Below are 16,982 nucleotides of genomic sequence, written 5' to 3' on the forward strand. Positions count from 1 at the left end.
CCTTTAGGCATTATAAGGGTGGATGGTGCGTCGACAAAAGAAGCTCGATGGAAGTTGCAGTTCTTCGAAGGTGACCGGCGTCGGTTGAGACGCGGCGAGGTTTTTCTATTTTCGACAGTCTCTTTTGTGTAGTACTCCCTCCGTTCTTTTATCTAAGGTGTATTATTTTCAGCACAGGGACCAAGGCATGAAATTATAGACGTGTTAGGAGAAAATTACCCTTGGCAAATTTATTGGTTAGTGGCAAGTGGATCATTTAGTCCAGGAAAGTAAAAAAAAGATACATGCAATCGACATAGAGATAGTTTCCTTCTTTTGCTACAAAGAGAGATATAGACAATCAGGAGAGAGATACTTTCCATTTTTTAGAGGGCTAACAAGGGAATTATGAGGAACGAGGAGAAATGCACCTTACATTCTGAATTTTTATGAAAAAACAAATACACCTTATATAAAGGAATGGAGAGAGTAGTTGTTTTGTCGTGGATGGTTGTGTTTAGACTAGCCGGGTGTGAAGTTCGTGTTACGCTCGTTGTTCGCAGCGAGTTGTAGCCGTCTTTGTACTTGAAATTCTCTCTTCTATAAAGGCTATGGTATACAATTTGCGTACTCTAAAAAAAATTGTAGCAAGGAATGAGCACGCACATCATACGTTGGAGACAACGCTCGTCTCGTCTTGTGCTAGATTAAACATATTGCACAGCGGTGTGCGTGCTCTAGTTTTGGACTACCTGCGTTGCCTAGCCTGCAGTGCGAGCCGGGCGTTGAGATTTGGTCCCCTTGTGCATGCATGCATGCATGGTTGCTCGTCAGCGCTGCACGTTGGGTGTGGCAATGTATGGTGTGATGACCGGCCGTCTGGACGACCCCATACCGTACGGATCGTAGACCTTGCACTCCATAATCTCGCGGGCACGCACGTCAACATCCAAGAGGTGCTCCCAATCCCGCCTCCATGAGCTTAACGGGTTCCGCCGGCAGCCATAACACTCAGCTCCGGTCGCCGCCGTGATCATGGTCCACCCAGCTGTTTAAGTGGACGTGCACCGGTCCACGCACGCCATTTTAGTGGGCGGCATGCGTGGGATAAGTGGTGTCCTGCCACCGCCACTCACACCCTGAGCGGCATGGTGTGCACAGTGGATTAATGGCTCGTCCAAATTAAGCTTGAGCGTCTGTCTAGCTTAAGCTGTAATCTCTCAGCTAGCGCACGCACCACAATCGAATCAGAGAAAGGAGCTGAGGAGATCGTTGAGATTAGAGAAAGAGTATTTACCTCCTTGCCTTGATCGATTGTCTGCCACCGTGCTGTTGCTTGATTTGATTTGATTGATGGCCACCATCCACATCACATTGCGTCTGTCTGAATCGCGTTCCCGGGCCTCCCACTCGATCGACATCCTCTTTTATCTCTCTCGTCCCACGCCTTCCTCCCCGCTACGGAAATCACCCTCCCATCTAATCAGATTCTGCCAGGTAATCACGGCATCTCCAAAAACGGTCCCTAGAAACGCAGCCGTGCCCAAAAGACTGCCAGTCATTTGGGGGCAAGACAACATCTCCAACAACAATGGTGCCAAAAATTTATAGGATCTTGCCTGAATTTTTTTTATCTATCTATTTACCTTTTTTCAATACAGTACGTACGTAGACGCTTATGCATACGCATCATCACTACGAACGCACGCACGCACACCGGCCTATCCCTATGAGCACCTCCCAAAGACCAAGTTGACACGTCATCTTAAGATTGATGAAGCCGTCACAAATGTCTTCGTAGTCGACGGAAACATTTCTTTTGACTGAACGCGCATCGTTAAAAGGCCTGCAATAAATTCATACAAATGCAAGCATCAGTGTTAAGTTTAAAACTTGAATCCTAGTGGGCGACGATACCATATACTCCTTCGTCTCCTCTGACTCGTACTCGGATGTCTCCGATGGCTCTGACTCTGACGGCTCCGCCCCTCCTGCCATCGACGGCTACACAAAGTGATACAGTCGCACCAGCGACCGCAAGGGGAAGGGGACGGCGAAGAAATGGTGATTTCCTCTGCCTTTATTAGCATCCATTTTATCTATGTTTTAGTACGAATTAGTACAGTTTGGCGATGAACTGTGAGATCATTTGGTTGTGTATGACTATGTTTGTTTGCTACTGTGATCTACGTCTGTTTATTGTTTTGTGTTGATCTATGTATGGGTTGCATAATTTGGGGGGTTAGATAGAGGGATGGCTGTAGAGGCATTACAATGAGGGGTGACCGGTCACTGTCCATGAACACATTTGTGGATGTTAGAGGTGGCGGATTAGCTATGTACGGCTGTAATGCTCTTATAAGGCTGACGTGGGTGGTTCAGTCGTCTCAAAAAAGACATGGACATTTTTCTTTTTCGAGGCACACAACATTATTTATGTTAAATTGCACACTCGATGGTGGGAGGGAAAGGCTTGCTTGCTACTGCATTGTGTTTGTTTTGATTTACACTTGGCCATTATTCGATGGACAAGTTTACATATGTGCATTGCATTTGTTTTGATTTTGTTTAGTTTTTATTTTATTTTTCCTCTTCTTTAAGGGCAATATCAGTGTCACTAATTCATTCTTCTTTTATAAAACTTAGTTATGGTTTTTTATGTTCAATTTCATTTTCTTTCTTCTTTAAGGGCATAGCAGTGCCACTAATTTATTCCTTCTTTGCAAGAAATTCACCATTATATGTTTATACTTGCATATTATACAAATGCGCATTTTTGGGTAAATTTATGCAACTTTATTAATTATTTGGTTTAGTTAATTTATATTTTCTAGCTTTTTGGAGGGTAATATTAATGTCACTAATTCATTCTTTTGAGAAATTTATATGCTTAAGTTACAATATGTGTGTAAACTATATTAGAGCGAGGAAACATCACTATTATATGCTTATTCTTTTCGTATTGCAAAATGTGCAATTTTAGTGCAAGGTTATGTGCAAAATAATTCAAGTTTTTCCTTTACCTTTTTTCTTAAAGGGTACTATCAATGCCGCTAATTCATTCCTCCTTATAAAACTTCGTTATTTTGATTTTGTTTTAATTTATTTTTCATTTACTTTCTTCTTTAATAGTAACAGCAGTGCCTCTAATTCATTCTTCCTTATAAAACTTCATTGTTTTGACTTTGATTTTATCTTAATTTCTATTTCATTTTCTTTCTTCTTTTAAGGGTAATAGCAGTGCCACTAATCCATTCTTCTTTATAAAACTTGATTATTTTGATTTTATTTTAGTTTCTATCTTCTTTAAGGGTAATACGAGCACCCCTAATTCATTCTTTCTTAGAAATCTCTTTTTTTGTAGAACTTTCACTATTATATGTTTATTCTTGCATATTTAGAAAGGCACAATTTTTGTGTAAATTGTGTGCAATTTTTTTCATTAACTGACTTAATTTCTTATGTTTTCTTCCTTTTTAAGGGTAGTACCAATGCCACTAATTCATTCCTTCTTATGAAAGTGAATTTTGTAAAAAAATCACTACAAGCTTATTTTTTGCATACTATAGAAATGCAATTCTCTATGTAAATGGTGCGCAAGTTTTTTAATTATCTGTTTTCAGAGAGAGAGAGAGAGAGAGAGAGAGAGAGAGAGAGAGAGAGAGAGAGAGAGAGAGAGAGAGAGAGAGAGAGAGAGTTTCCAATGTACAAAGTTGCGTGCCTTCTGTAAGAATATTTTGATATTCAGAATGGCATGTATAATTTATCGGAATGATTGGAATATTAAGTTGTCTTATGTGATGGTTTCTAGACATAAATGAGTTAGAATTACAATGGGTTGAAATACCTTTTTCTCTCCCTTCAAAATGATGGTACCAGCATATGTGTATGTGTATATATGTATTGCATGCATGTATGTAAAAATAACTACTCCCTCTGTCCGGAAATACCTGATGTAAAAATGGATACAAATGGATGTATCTAGAACTAAAATATATCTAGATATATCCATTCCTTGGACAAGTATTTCCGAACGGAGGGAGTATATGTGTTTGACAGTGCACATAGAGTACAACAAATCACTTTGCGGTTCCGGTAATGATTGCGACGGGTGGTTTTGCATGTGATGATTAATTGAATGCTAATGGCCGGTGCATAATATTGCACATGAGATTGGCTGGTTCGTTGTTGCATGCACATGTCCCACCCAAGGGATAGAGATACTCCTACAAGATAGGGTGTGGGGGCGAGCGAGGGTACATTTCCAAGGAGATTGTGCAGCTGTGTGCATGCATGTATCGCAGGCAAGTGGACAAGGACGGCTTTCAGCTCCGTGCCAGCCACACCCGAGCAGCACTATCTGGTCGGATCATGCGCGCTCTGTCCCTCCATTCCAGCTGCGAGCAAATCGACCCAAACAAATTTGTGGTCAGTCGACCGACCCAAATTTTATTTTCAGTCGCCGCTCAGCTCCAACCTCACCGTTGTCCTAGGCATACATTTGATTGTGTTGTTGGTCAGCAGACATGGACACATATTGTTAGCTGCCACTGGGATCTCTGTTGCACAGTACTAGACTAGCCAACTAGCAAGAATCATGCTGCACTTAACTCTATTTCCACTTGTACGGTGCACTTGGAAAACAAGAAATGTACATGTGTGTTCAATAATGCCACGTGATCTGATCTTAAGCAGATCTGGAGGATGATCGTGGTAACTCTAAAGAAGTTGCAAATAATGTTCAAGGACCAGATTCGGGGGGGAGGCGGAGGCGTTTGATCAAATGCTGCCCTGTCTCATCAGTTCTAGGGTTCATTGAGCCCATCACGGTTTAAGCAGGAGGAGAGCACGCGTTTCACGGGCTGGGCCCCCAATCCACACGCAGGTGGCCACGCGGGAGCTAGTTGGGAGAGGTTGGGGTCGACGCTGGTGTTGAGGTACTAGTAGTAGTTGCTGTAGTGCACGTCACACGGCCGTGGGCGTGACACCACATGTGGTTTTCAAATCCGTTGCCTTCCTTCCGCAGTGGAGGGCCCTGCCACCAGACAAGTGTACTGTAGAAAGGAGACGTTCGTGGAGGTGGCTGGCAGCCTAAACTTGGGGGTGGTGTTTTTTTCTAACACAGTACCGACACAAAGCGCTCAGGTACATGTTCATACACTCACCTCTATAAACGTACACACACATTCTATTTCTATGAGCACCTTCGAAAAACTAAGCCGACATATCATGTTAAAATTTACGAAGTCACCGTAAACTTGAACCTGATGGGCAGGGGATACCATAGTTTCTCCAATCATCCCACCATAGATTGGTTCGCAATTTGGGGATGGTGTTGACGTGTATGTTGATGGCTACAACCTACAAGTAATTTCTTTCCTTTTTGCGTTCCCGCTGTTTCATTTTGCTTGCAAGTTGCTGTAGTGCACGTCATGGTCGGGAACGGTGCTAGCTACGGTAGTGCACGTCATGGCTTGTTAGACTGTATTTACATGTGTATATTGTAATGTTGTATACTACCTCATTATATATATATGTGATAGGCCATCCCTAGAGGGTTGTGCCGGTTCCCCCAAAGCCTATTGTCTTACATGGTATCACGCTAGGTTACGTCCGCTTCCGCCTAAAAACCCTAAACCGCCGCCGCCACCGCCGCCGCCGCCGTCGCCCGACTGCTATGACGTCCGCCGCTGCGTCCGGCTCCACCGCCATCGGTTTTCTGCCGGCCTCCCTCGCGGCACTTCTCTCGAGGCCGCTGGATGCCGCCTCCCTTCAGGCGCCGATCGGGACACGGAGCGTCGGCTCCCTCTTCACGCTCCCGCCGGCTGCTACTTCGCCCGGGCAGGCGCTTGTGGACCACACCACCGCCACCCCGTCAACCGCGGCTGTCGCGCCCTCGGCCACTGCGCCGCTGGTGGCGGAGGACGTCGCGCTGGCAGGCTTCGCGGCGTCAACCGCGGCCATCGCGCCCTCTGTCACCGCGCCGGCTGCCCCTCCGACTGTCTCCACGGTGTTCTCACCTCAGCCAGTCTCCTTGATGGGATCGCAGCCGCCGCCGCCGTTTCACTTCGGCCATCTCATCACCATCAAGTTGTCGTCGGACAATTACATCTTCTGGCGCGCGCAGGTTCTTCCGCTTCTTGGGAGTCACTACCTGCTTGGCTATGTCGACGGCTCTCTCCCTTGCCCTCCTGCGCTGGTTGACAGCGTGCATGGTCCGGTCTATAATCCGGCTCACCATGTCTGGACATGGCAGGATCAGGCGAACCTCTCCTCCATCCAGGGGTCGCTCTCTCCGGCCGTTGTTGGGCTTGTTGTCTTCGCCAAGACGTCCCACGAGGCATGGACTATTCTTGAGCGCTCGTTTGCGGCACAGTCGCAGGCTCGTGTATCTGGGCTCCGTCGCCAACTTGGGGAGTGTCAGAAGCTTGACTCCACCGCCACTGAGTTCTACAACAAAGTCAAGAGTCTCGCCGACACGCTGGCCTCCATTGGACAGCCCCTCACCGACTCCGAGTTCAACTCGTTTATCGTCAATGGTCTTGATGAGGAGTATGACGCCCTAGTCGAGGGGCAACTCCACGCCCATGCCAGCACACGAGGTCTTTTCACGCCTCCTGCTTACTGAGCAACGAGTCGAGACGCGCCGATCCAGGGGCAACGGCGCCCTCTCGGCAAACGCCGCCACCAAGGGTGGTCGCTCCTCTGCTTCATCCAGGGCTCCTTCGGGGCAGTCACCACCACCCGCCTCGGCCCCTCCTCCTACTGCGACGCTACCAGGGGCTGGCGGTCCACGTGTGTGCCAGCTTTGTGGTCGCGATGGGCACTGGGCCTCGAAGTGTCACAAGCGCTTCCAGCGGGGTTTTCTTGGTCTTGGCAATGACGGGAAGGATACACGCAACTTTGCTTGTCAGGTCGCCATGGCTGATCGTCCGCCGCCGCAGAAGCCACAGGGACACACTCAGTCCTACTCCATTGATCCCCACTGGTACATGGACTCTGGGGCGACAGAGCACCTGACCAGTGAGATGGGGAAGCTTCACACTCGTGAACCCTACCATGGCTCCGACAAGATCCACACCGCCAATGGAGCAGGTATGCACATCTCTCATATTGGTCAAGCATCACTTCTCACTAGACATGCCGATAGGAGTCTTCAACTTCGCAATGTTCTTCGAGTTCCATCTGTGACACGTAATCTTCTTTCAGTTCCTAAACTCACTCGTGATAATAATGTGCTTTGTGAATTTCATCCTTTTGATCTTTTTGTTAAGGATCGGGGCACGAGGGACATTCTTCTTAGTGGGCGGCTCTGCCAAGGTCTCTATCGTCTGGAGCATCCTGGCGTCGCTCGCGTCTTCAGTGGAGTTCGGGTATCTCCGTCACAGTGGCATGCTCGTCTTGGTCACCCGGCCACACCTATTGTCCGGCATGTTTTGCATCGTCATGAGCTTCCTAGTGTGTCTAGTAATAAAGATGTAGCAGTGTGTGATGCTTGTCAGCAGGGGAAGAGTCATCAACTTCCTTTTTTGGAGTCCAGTCGTGAGGTGAAACATCCTTTAGAACTTGTGTTTTCAGATGTATGGGGTGTTGGAAATATGCCCTAGAGGCAATAATAAAAGTATTATTATATTTCATTGTTCATGATAATTGTCTTTTATTCATGCTATAACTGTATTATCCGGAAATCGTAATACACGTGTGAATACTTAGACCACACTATGTCCCTGGTAAGCCTCTAGTTGACCAGCTCGTTGTGATCAACAGATAGTCATGGTTTCCTGACTATGGACATTGGATGTCGTTGATAACGGGATCACATCATTAGGAGAATGATGTGATGGACAAGACCCAATCCTAAGCATAGCATAAAAGATCGTGTAGTTCGTTTTGCTAGAGCTTTGCAAGTGTCAAGTATCTCTTCCTTCGACCATGAGATCGTGTAACTCCCGGATACCGTAAGAGTGCCTTGGGTGTATCAAACGTCACAACGTAACTGGGTGACTATAAAGGTGCATTACAGGTATCTCCGAAAGTAGCTGTTGGGTTGACACAGATCGAGACTGGGATTTGTCACTCCGTATGACGGAGAGGTATCTCTGGGCCCACTCGGTAATGCATCATCATATTGAGCTCAATGTGACCAAGGTGTTGGACACGGGATCATGCATTACGGTACGAGTAAAGTGACTTGCCGGTAACGAGACTGAACAAGGTATTGGGATACCGACGATCGAGTCTCGGGCAAGTAACGTACCGATTGACAAAGGGAATTGCATACAGGGTTTGATCGAATCCTCGACATAGTGGTTCATCCGATGACAACATCGAGGAGCATGTGGGATCCATCATGGGTATCTAGATCCCGCTGATGGTTATTGACTGAGAGCGTCTTGGTCATGTCTGCATGTCTCCCGAACCCGTAGGGTCTACACACTTAAGGTTCAGTGACGCTAGGGTTATGAAGATATGTATATGCAGAAACCTGAATGTTGTTCGGAGTCCCGGATGAGATCCCGGACGTCACGAGGAGTTCCGGAATGGTCCGGAGGTAAAGAATTATATATAGGAAGTGCTATTTCGGGCATCGGGACAAGTTTCGGGGTTATCGGTATTGTACCGGGACCACCGGAAGGGTCCCGGGGGTCCACCGGGTGGGGCCACCTGTCCCGGGGGGCCACATGGGCTGTAGGGGGTGCGCCTTGGCCATCATGGGCCAAGGGCACCAGCCCCTATAGGCCCATGCGCCTAGGGTTTCCCCCTAGGAGGAGTCCTAGTGGTGGAAGGCACCCCTAGGTGCCTTGGGGGGGAGGGAAACCTCCCCTAGGCCGCCGCCCCCCCTAGTAGATCTCATCTACTAGGGCCGGCGCCCCCCTGGCACCCCTATATATAGTGGGGGAGAGGAGGGACTTCATACACCAGCCCCTGGCGCCTCCACCTCCCCCGTTACGTCTCTCCCTCGTAGTCTCGGCGAAGCCCTGCTGCTGTGACGCCCTGCATCCACCACCACACCGTCGTGCTGCTGGATCTTCATCAACCTCTCCTTCCCCCTTGCTGGATCAAGAAGGAGGAGACGTCTCCCGTCCCGTACGTGTGTTGAACGCGGAGGTGCCGTCCGTTCGGCGCTGGTCATCGGTGATTTGGATCACGTCGAGTACGACTACATCATCACCTTGCAAGCTTCCGCACGCGATCTACAAGTGGTATGTAGATGCAAACTCTCTCCCTAGACTCGTTGCTTAGATGAACTCATAGATGGATCTTGGTGAAACCGTAGGAAAAAATTTTAATTTTCTGCAACGTTCCCCAACAGTGGCATCATGAGCTAGGTCTATGCGTAGTTCTCTTTGCACGAGTAGAACACAACTTTGTTGTGGGCGTGGATTTTGTCATCTTACTTGCCTCTACTAGTCTTTTCTTGCTCAACGGTATTGTGGGATGAAGCGGCCCGGACCAACCTTACACGTACTCTTACGTGAGACCGGTTCCACCGACTGACATGCACAAGTTGCATAAGGTGGCTGGCGGGTGTCTGTCTCTCCCACCTTAGTTGGAGCGGAATCGATGAACAGGGCCCTTATGAAGGGTAAATAGAAGTTGACAAAATCACGTTGTGGTGATTCGTAGGTAAGAAAACGTTCTTGCTAGAACCCAATTGCAGCCACGTAAAAGATGCAACAACAATTAGAGGACGTCTAACTTGTTTTTGCAGCGATTGATCATGTGATGTGATATGGCCAGAGGTTGTGATGAATGATGAATTGTGATGTATGAGATCATGTTCTTTGTAATAGGATTCACGACTTGCATGTCGATGAGTATGACAACCGGCAGGAGCCATAGGAGTTGTCATTATTTTTTTGTATGACCTGCGTGTCATTGAATAACGCCATGTAAACTACTTTACTTTATTGCTAAACGTTAGTCATAGAAGCAGAAGTAGTCGTTGGCGTGACAACTTCATGAAGACACGATGATGGAGATCATGATGATGGAGATCATGGTGTCAAGCCGGTGACAAGATGATCATGGAGCCCCGAAGATGAAGATCAATGGAGCTATATGATATTGGCCATATCATGTCACAACTATATAATTGCATGTGATGTTTATTATGTATTATGCATCTTGTTTACTTAGGACGACGGTAGTAAATAAGATGATCCCTTATAAAATTTCAAGAAGTGTTCTCCCCTAACTGTGCACCGTTGCTACAGTTCGTCGTTTCTAAGCACCACGTGATGATCGGGTGTGATGGATTCTTACGTTCACATACAACGGGTGTAAGACAGTTTTACACAGCGAAAACACTTAGGGTTAACTTGACGAGCCTAGCATGTGCAGACATGGCCTCGGAACACGGAGACCGAAAGGTCGAACACGAGTCATATGGAAGATACGATCAACATGAAAATGTTCACCGACGATGACTAGTCCGTCTCACGTGATGATCGGACACGGGCTAGTCGACTCGGATCGTGTAACACTTAGATGACTAAAGGGATGTCTAATCTAAGTGGGAGTTCATAATTTGATTAGAACTTTATTATCATGAACTTAGTCTAAAAACCTTTGCAAATATGTCTTGTAGATCAATGGCCAACGCTAACGTCAACATGAACTTCAACGCGTTCCTAGAGAAAACCAAGCTGAAAGATGATGGCAGCAACTATACGGACTAGGTCCGGAACCTGAGGATCATCCTCATAGCTGCCAGGAAACAATATGTCATAGAAGGACCGCTAGGTGACGCTCCCGTCCCAGAGAACCAAGACATTATGAATGCTTGGCAAACTCGCGCTGATGATTACTCCCTCGTTCAGTGCGGCATGCTTTACAGCTTAGAACCGGAGCTCCAAAAGCGTTTTGAGCATCACGGAGCATATGAGATGTTCGAAGAGCTGAAACTAGTTTTTCAAGCTCATGCCCGGGTCGAGAGATATGATGTCTCCGACAAGTTCTACAGTTGTAAGATGGAGGAAAACAGTTCTGTCAGTGAGCACATCCTGAAGATGTCTGGGTTGCACAACAGTATGACCCAGCTGAACATTAACCTCCCAGATGAGGCGGTCATTGACAGAATCCTCCAGTCGCTCCCACCAAGCTACAAGAGCTTTGTGATGAACTACAACATGCAGGGAATGGAAAAGACCATTCCTGAAGTGTTCTCGATGCTGAAGTCAGCAGAGGCTAAAATCAAGAAAGAACATCAAGTGTTGATGGTCAATAAGACCACTAAGTTCAAGAAGGGCAAGGGTAAGAAGAACTTCAAGAAAGACGGCAAAGATGTTGCCGCGCCTGGTAAGCCAGTTACCGGGAAGAAGTCAAAGAATGGACCCAAGCCTGAGACTGAGTGCTTTTATTGCAAGGGGAAGGGTCACTGGAAGCGGAACTGCCCCAAATACTTAACGGATAAGAAGGCCGGCAACACCAAAGGTATATTTGATATACATGTGATTGATGTGTACCTTACCAGTAATCGTAGTAACTCCTGGGTATTTGATACCGGTGCCGTTGCTCATATTTGTAACTCACAGCAGGAGCTGCGGAATAAACGGAGACTGGCAAAGGACGAGGTGACGATGCGCGTCGGGAATGGTTCCAGAGTCGATGTGATCGCCGTCGGCACGCTGCCTCTACATTTACCTACGGGATTAGTTTTGAACCTTAATAATTGTTATTTAGTGCCAAGTTTGAGCATGAACATTGTATCAGGATCTCGTTTAATACGAGATGGCTACTCATTTAAGTCTGAGAATAATGGTTGTTCGATTTATATGAGAGATATGTTTTATGGTCATGCTCCGATGGTCAATGGTTTATTCTTAATGAATCTCGAGCGTAATATTACACATGTTCATAGTGTAGATACCAAAAGATTTAAAGTTGATAACGATAGTCCCACATACTTATGGCACTGCCGCCTTGGTCACATTGGTGTCAAGCGCATGAAGAAGCTCCATGCCGATGGACTTTTAGAGTCTCTTGATTATGAATCGTTTGACACGTGCGAACCATGCCTCTTGGGCAAAATGACCAAGACTCCGTTCTCCGGAACAATGGAGCGAGCAACCAACTTGTTGGAAATCATACATACCGATGTGTGCGGTCCAATGAGCGTTGAGGCTCGCGGAGGATATCGTTATGTTCTCACTCTCACAGATGACTTGAGTAGATATGGGTATGTCTACTTAATGAAACACAAGTCTGAGACCTTTGAAAAGTTCAAGGAATTTCAGAATGAGGTGGAGAATCAACGTGACCGAAAGATAAAATTCTTACGATCAGATCGTGGAGGAGAATACTTAAGTCACGAATTTGGTACACACTTAAAGAAATGTGGAATCGTTTCACAGCTCACGCCGCCTGGAACACCTCAGCGAAACGGTGTGTCCGAACGTCGTAATCGCACTCTATTGGATATGGTGCGGTCTATGATGTTCCTTACCGATTTACCGCTATCATTTTGGGGATACGCTCTAGAGACAGCTACATTCACTTTAAATAGGGCACCGTCTAAATCCGTTGAGACGACACCGTATGAATTATGGTTTGGAAAGAAACCTAAGCTGTCGTTTCTAAAAGTTTGGGGATGCGAAGCTTATGTCAAGAAACTTCAACCTGAAAAGCTCGAACCCAAGTCGGAAAAATGCGTATTCATAGGATACCCTAAGGAAACTGTAGGGTACACCTTCTACTTAAGATCCGAAGGCAAGATCTTTGTTGCCAAGAACGGATGCTTTCTGGAAAAAGAGTTTCTCTCGAAAGAAGTAAGTGGGAGGAAAGTAGAACTCGATGAAGTACTACCTCTTGAGCGGGATAGTGACGCAGCACAAGAAACCGTTCCTGTGATGCCCACACCAACTGAAGAGGAAAACCATGATAATGATCAAGGTACTTCGGATCAAGTTACTGCTGAACTTCGTAGGTCCACAAGGACACGTTCCGCACCAGAGTGGTACGGCAACCCTGTCCTGGAAATCATGTTGTTAGACAACAATGAACCTTCGAACTATGAAGAAGCAATGGCGGGCCCGGATTCCAACAAATGGCTTGAAGCCATGAAATCCGAGATAGAATCCATGTATGAAAACAAAGTATGGACTTTGACAGACTTGCCCGATGATCGGCGAGCGATAGAAAACAAATGGATCTTTAAGAAGAAGACGGACGCGGATGGTAATGTTACCATCTATAAAGCTCGACTTGTCGCTAAGGGTTATCGACAGGTTCAAGGGATTGACTACGATGAGACATTCTCTCCCGTAGCGAAGCTAAAGTCCGTCTGAATCATGTTAGCAATTGCCGCATACTATGATTATGAGATATGGCAGATGGACGTCAAAACAGCATTCCTTAACGGGCATCTTAAGGAAGAACTGTATATGATGCAGCCGGAAGGTTTTGTCGATCCTCGGAACGCTAACAAAGTATGCAAGCTCCAGCGATCCATTTATGGACTGGTGCAAGCATCTCGGAGTTGGAACATTCGCTTTGATGAGATGATCAAAGCGTTTGGGTTTATGCAGACTTATGGAGAAGCCTGCGTTTACAAGAAAGTGAGTGGGAGCTCTGTAGCATTTCTCATATTATATGTAGATGACATACTCCTGATGGGAAATAATATAGAATTTCTGGACAGCATTAAGGCCTACTTGAATAAGTGTTTTTCAATGAAGGACCTTGGAGAAGCTGCCTATATATTAGGCATCAAGATCTATAGAGATAGATCGAGACGCCTCATAGGTCTTTCACAAAGCACATACCTTGATAAGATTTTGAAGAGATTCAGAATGGATCAGTCCAAGAAGGGGTTCTTGCCTATGTTACAAGGTATGAGACTGAGCTCAGCTCAGTCACCGACCACGGCAAAAGATAAAGAAGAGATGAGTGTCATCCCCTATGCTTCAGCCATAGGATCTATTATGTATGCCATGTTGTGTACCAGACCCGATGTAAACCTTGCCGTAAGTTTGGTAGCAAGATACCAAAGTAATCCCGGCAAGGAACACTGGACAGCGGTCAAGAATATCCCGAAGTACCTGAAAAGGACAAAGGACATGTTTCTCGTTTATGGAGGAGACGAAGAGCTCGTCGTAAAGGGTTACGTCGACGCTAGCTTCGACTCAGATCTGGATGACTCTAAGTCACAAACCGGATACGTGTATATGTTGAATGGTGGAGCAGTAAGCTGGTGCAGCTGCAAGCAGAGCGTCGTGGCGGGATCTACATGTGAAGCGGAGTACATGGCAGCCTCGGAGGCAGCACATGAAGCGATTTGGGTGAAGGAGTTCATCACCGACCTAGGAGTCATACCCAATGCGTCGGGGCCGATCAAACTCTTCTGTGACAACACTGGAGCAATTGCCCTCGCAAAGGAGCCCAGGTTTCACAAGAAGACCAGGCACATCAAGCGTCGTTTCAACTCCATCCGTGAAAATGTTCAAGATGGAGACATAGAGATTTGCAAAGTGCACACGGATCTGAATGTCGCAGATCCGCTGACTAAACCTCTCTCGCGTGCAAAACATGATCAACACCAGAACTCTATGGGTGTTCGATTCATCACAATGTAACTAGATTGGTGACTCTAGTGCAAGTGGGAGACTGTTGGAAATATGCCCTAGAGGCAATAATAAAAGTATTATTATATTTTATTGTTCATGATAATTGTCTTTTATTCATGCTATAACTGTATTATCCGGAAATCGTAATACACGTGTGAATACTTAGACCACACTATGTCCCTGGTAAGCCTCTAGTTGACCAGCTCGTTGTGATCAACAGATAGTCATGGTTTCCTGACTATGGACATTGGATGTCGTTGATAACGGGATCACATCATTAGGAGAATGATGTGATGGACAAGACCCAATCCTAAGCATAGCATAAAAGATCGTGTAGTTCGTTTTGCTAGAGCTTTGCAAGTGTCAAGTATCTCTTCCTTCGACCATGAGATCGTGTAACTCCCGGATACCGTAAGAGTGCCTTGGGTGTATCAAACGTCACAACGTAACTGGGTGACTATAAAGGTGCATTACAGGTATCTCCGAAAGTAGCTGTTGGGTTGACACGGATCGAGACTGGGATTTGTCACTCCGTATGACGGAGAGGTATCTCTGGGCCCACTCGGTAATGCATCATCATATTGAGCTCAATGTGACCAAGGTGTTGGACACGGGATCATGCATTACGGTACGAGTAAAGTGACTTGCCGGTAACGAGACTGAACAAGGTATTGGGATACCGACGATCGAGTCTCAGGCAAGTAACGTACCGATTGACAAAGGGAATTGCATACAGGGTTTGATCAAATCCTCGACATAGTGGTTCATCCGATGACAACATCGAGGAGCATGTGGGAGCCATCATGGGTATCCAGATCCCGCTGATGGTTATTGACTGAGAGCGTCTCGGTCATGTCTGCATGTCTCCCGAACCCGTAGGGTCTACACACTTAAGGTTCGGTGACGCTAGGGTTATGAAGATATGTATATGCAGAAACCCGAATTTTGTTCGGAGTCCCGGATGAGATCCCGGACGTCACGAGGAGTTCCGGAATGGTCTGGAGGTAAAGAATTATATATAGGAAGTGCTATTTCGGGCATCGGGACAAGTTTCGGGGTTATCGGTATTGTACCGGGACCACCGGAAGGGTCCCGGGGGTCCACCGGGTGGGGCCACCTGTCCCGGGGGGCCACATGGGCTGTAGGGGGTGCGCCTTGGCCATCATGGGCCAAGGGCACCAGCCCCTATAGGCCCATGCGCCTAGGGTTTCCCCCTAGGAGGAGTCCTAGTGGTGGAAGGCACCCCTAGGTGCCTTGGGGGGGAGGGAAACCTCCCCTAGGCCGCCGCCCCCCCTAGTAGATCTCATCTACTAGGGCCGGCGCCCCCCTGGCACCCCTATATATAGTGGGGGAGAGGAGGGACTTCATACACCAGCCCCTGGCGCCTCCACCTCCCCCGTTACGTCTCTCCCTCGTAGTCTCGGCGAAGCCCTGCTGCTGTGACGCCCTGCATCCACCACCACGCCGTCGTGCTGCTGGATCTTCATCAACCTCTCCTTCCCCCTTGCTGGATCAAGAAGGAGGAGACGTCTCCCGTCCCATACGTGTGTTGAACGCGGAGGTGCCGTCCGTTCGGCGCTGGTCATCGGTGATTTGGATCACGTCGAGTACGACTACATCATCACCTTGCAAGCTTCCGCACGCGATCTACAAGTGGTATGTAGATGCAAACTCTCTCCCTAGACTCGTTGCTTAGATGAACTCATAGATGGATCTTGGTGAAACCGTAGGAAAAATTTTAATTTTCTGCAACGTTCCCCAACATGGGGTCCTGCTCAGACTTCTGTTAGTGGTCATAATTATTATATCAGTTTTGTTGATGCTTACAGCCGCTTTACCTGGCTTTATCTTATCAAACGTAAATCTGATGTGTTTGACATTTTTGTTCAGTTCCAAAAACATGTTGAACGCCTTCTCAAGCACAAAATTGTTCATGTTCAGTCGGACTGGGGTGGCGAGTATCGCAACCTCAACTCCTTCTTTCAGTCGCTTGGGATCACTCACCGTTTAGCATGTCCACATACACATCAGCAGAATGGTTCAGTAGAACGTAAGCATCGTCACATTGTTGAAGCTGGTCTGACTCTTTTGGCCCATGCATCTGTTCCGTTTCGTTTTTGGAGTGATGCTTTCACCACTGCATGTTTTCTCATCAATCGTACTCCCACTCGTGTTTTGAATATGAAGACTCCCATTGAAGTTCTCCTTAATGAACAACCGGACTACACCTTTCTCAAGGTGTTTGGGTGTGCTTGCTGGCCCCATCTCCGTCCATATAACAAGCGTAAGCTCGAGTTTCGTTCCAAGAAGTGTGTTTTTCTTGGTTATAGCTCTCTTCATAAAGGATATAAATGTCTTCATGTTCCCACTAATCGTGTCTACATCTCTCGGGATGTTGTGTTTGATGAGCATGTTTTTCCCTTTGCCAACCTCCCT

The sequence above is a fragment of the Triticum aestivum genome, chromosome 1A (genome assembly GCF_018294505.1).
Source record: "Triticum aestivum cultivar Chinese Spring chromosome 1A, IWGSC CS RefSeq v2.1, whole genome shotgun sequence".
Lineage (NCBI taxonomy): Eukaryota > Viridiplantae > Streptophyta > Magnoliopsida > Poales > Poaceae > Triticum > Triticum aestivum.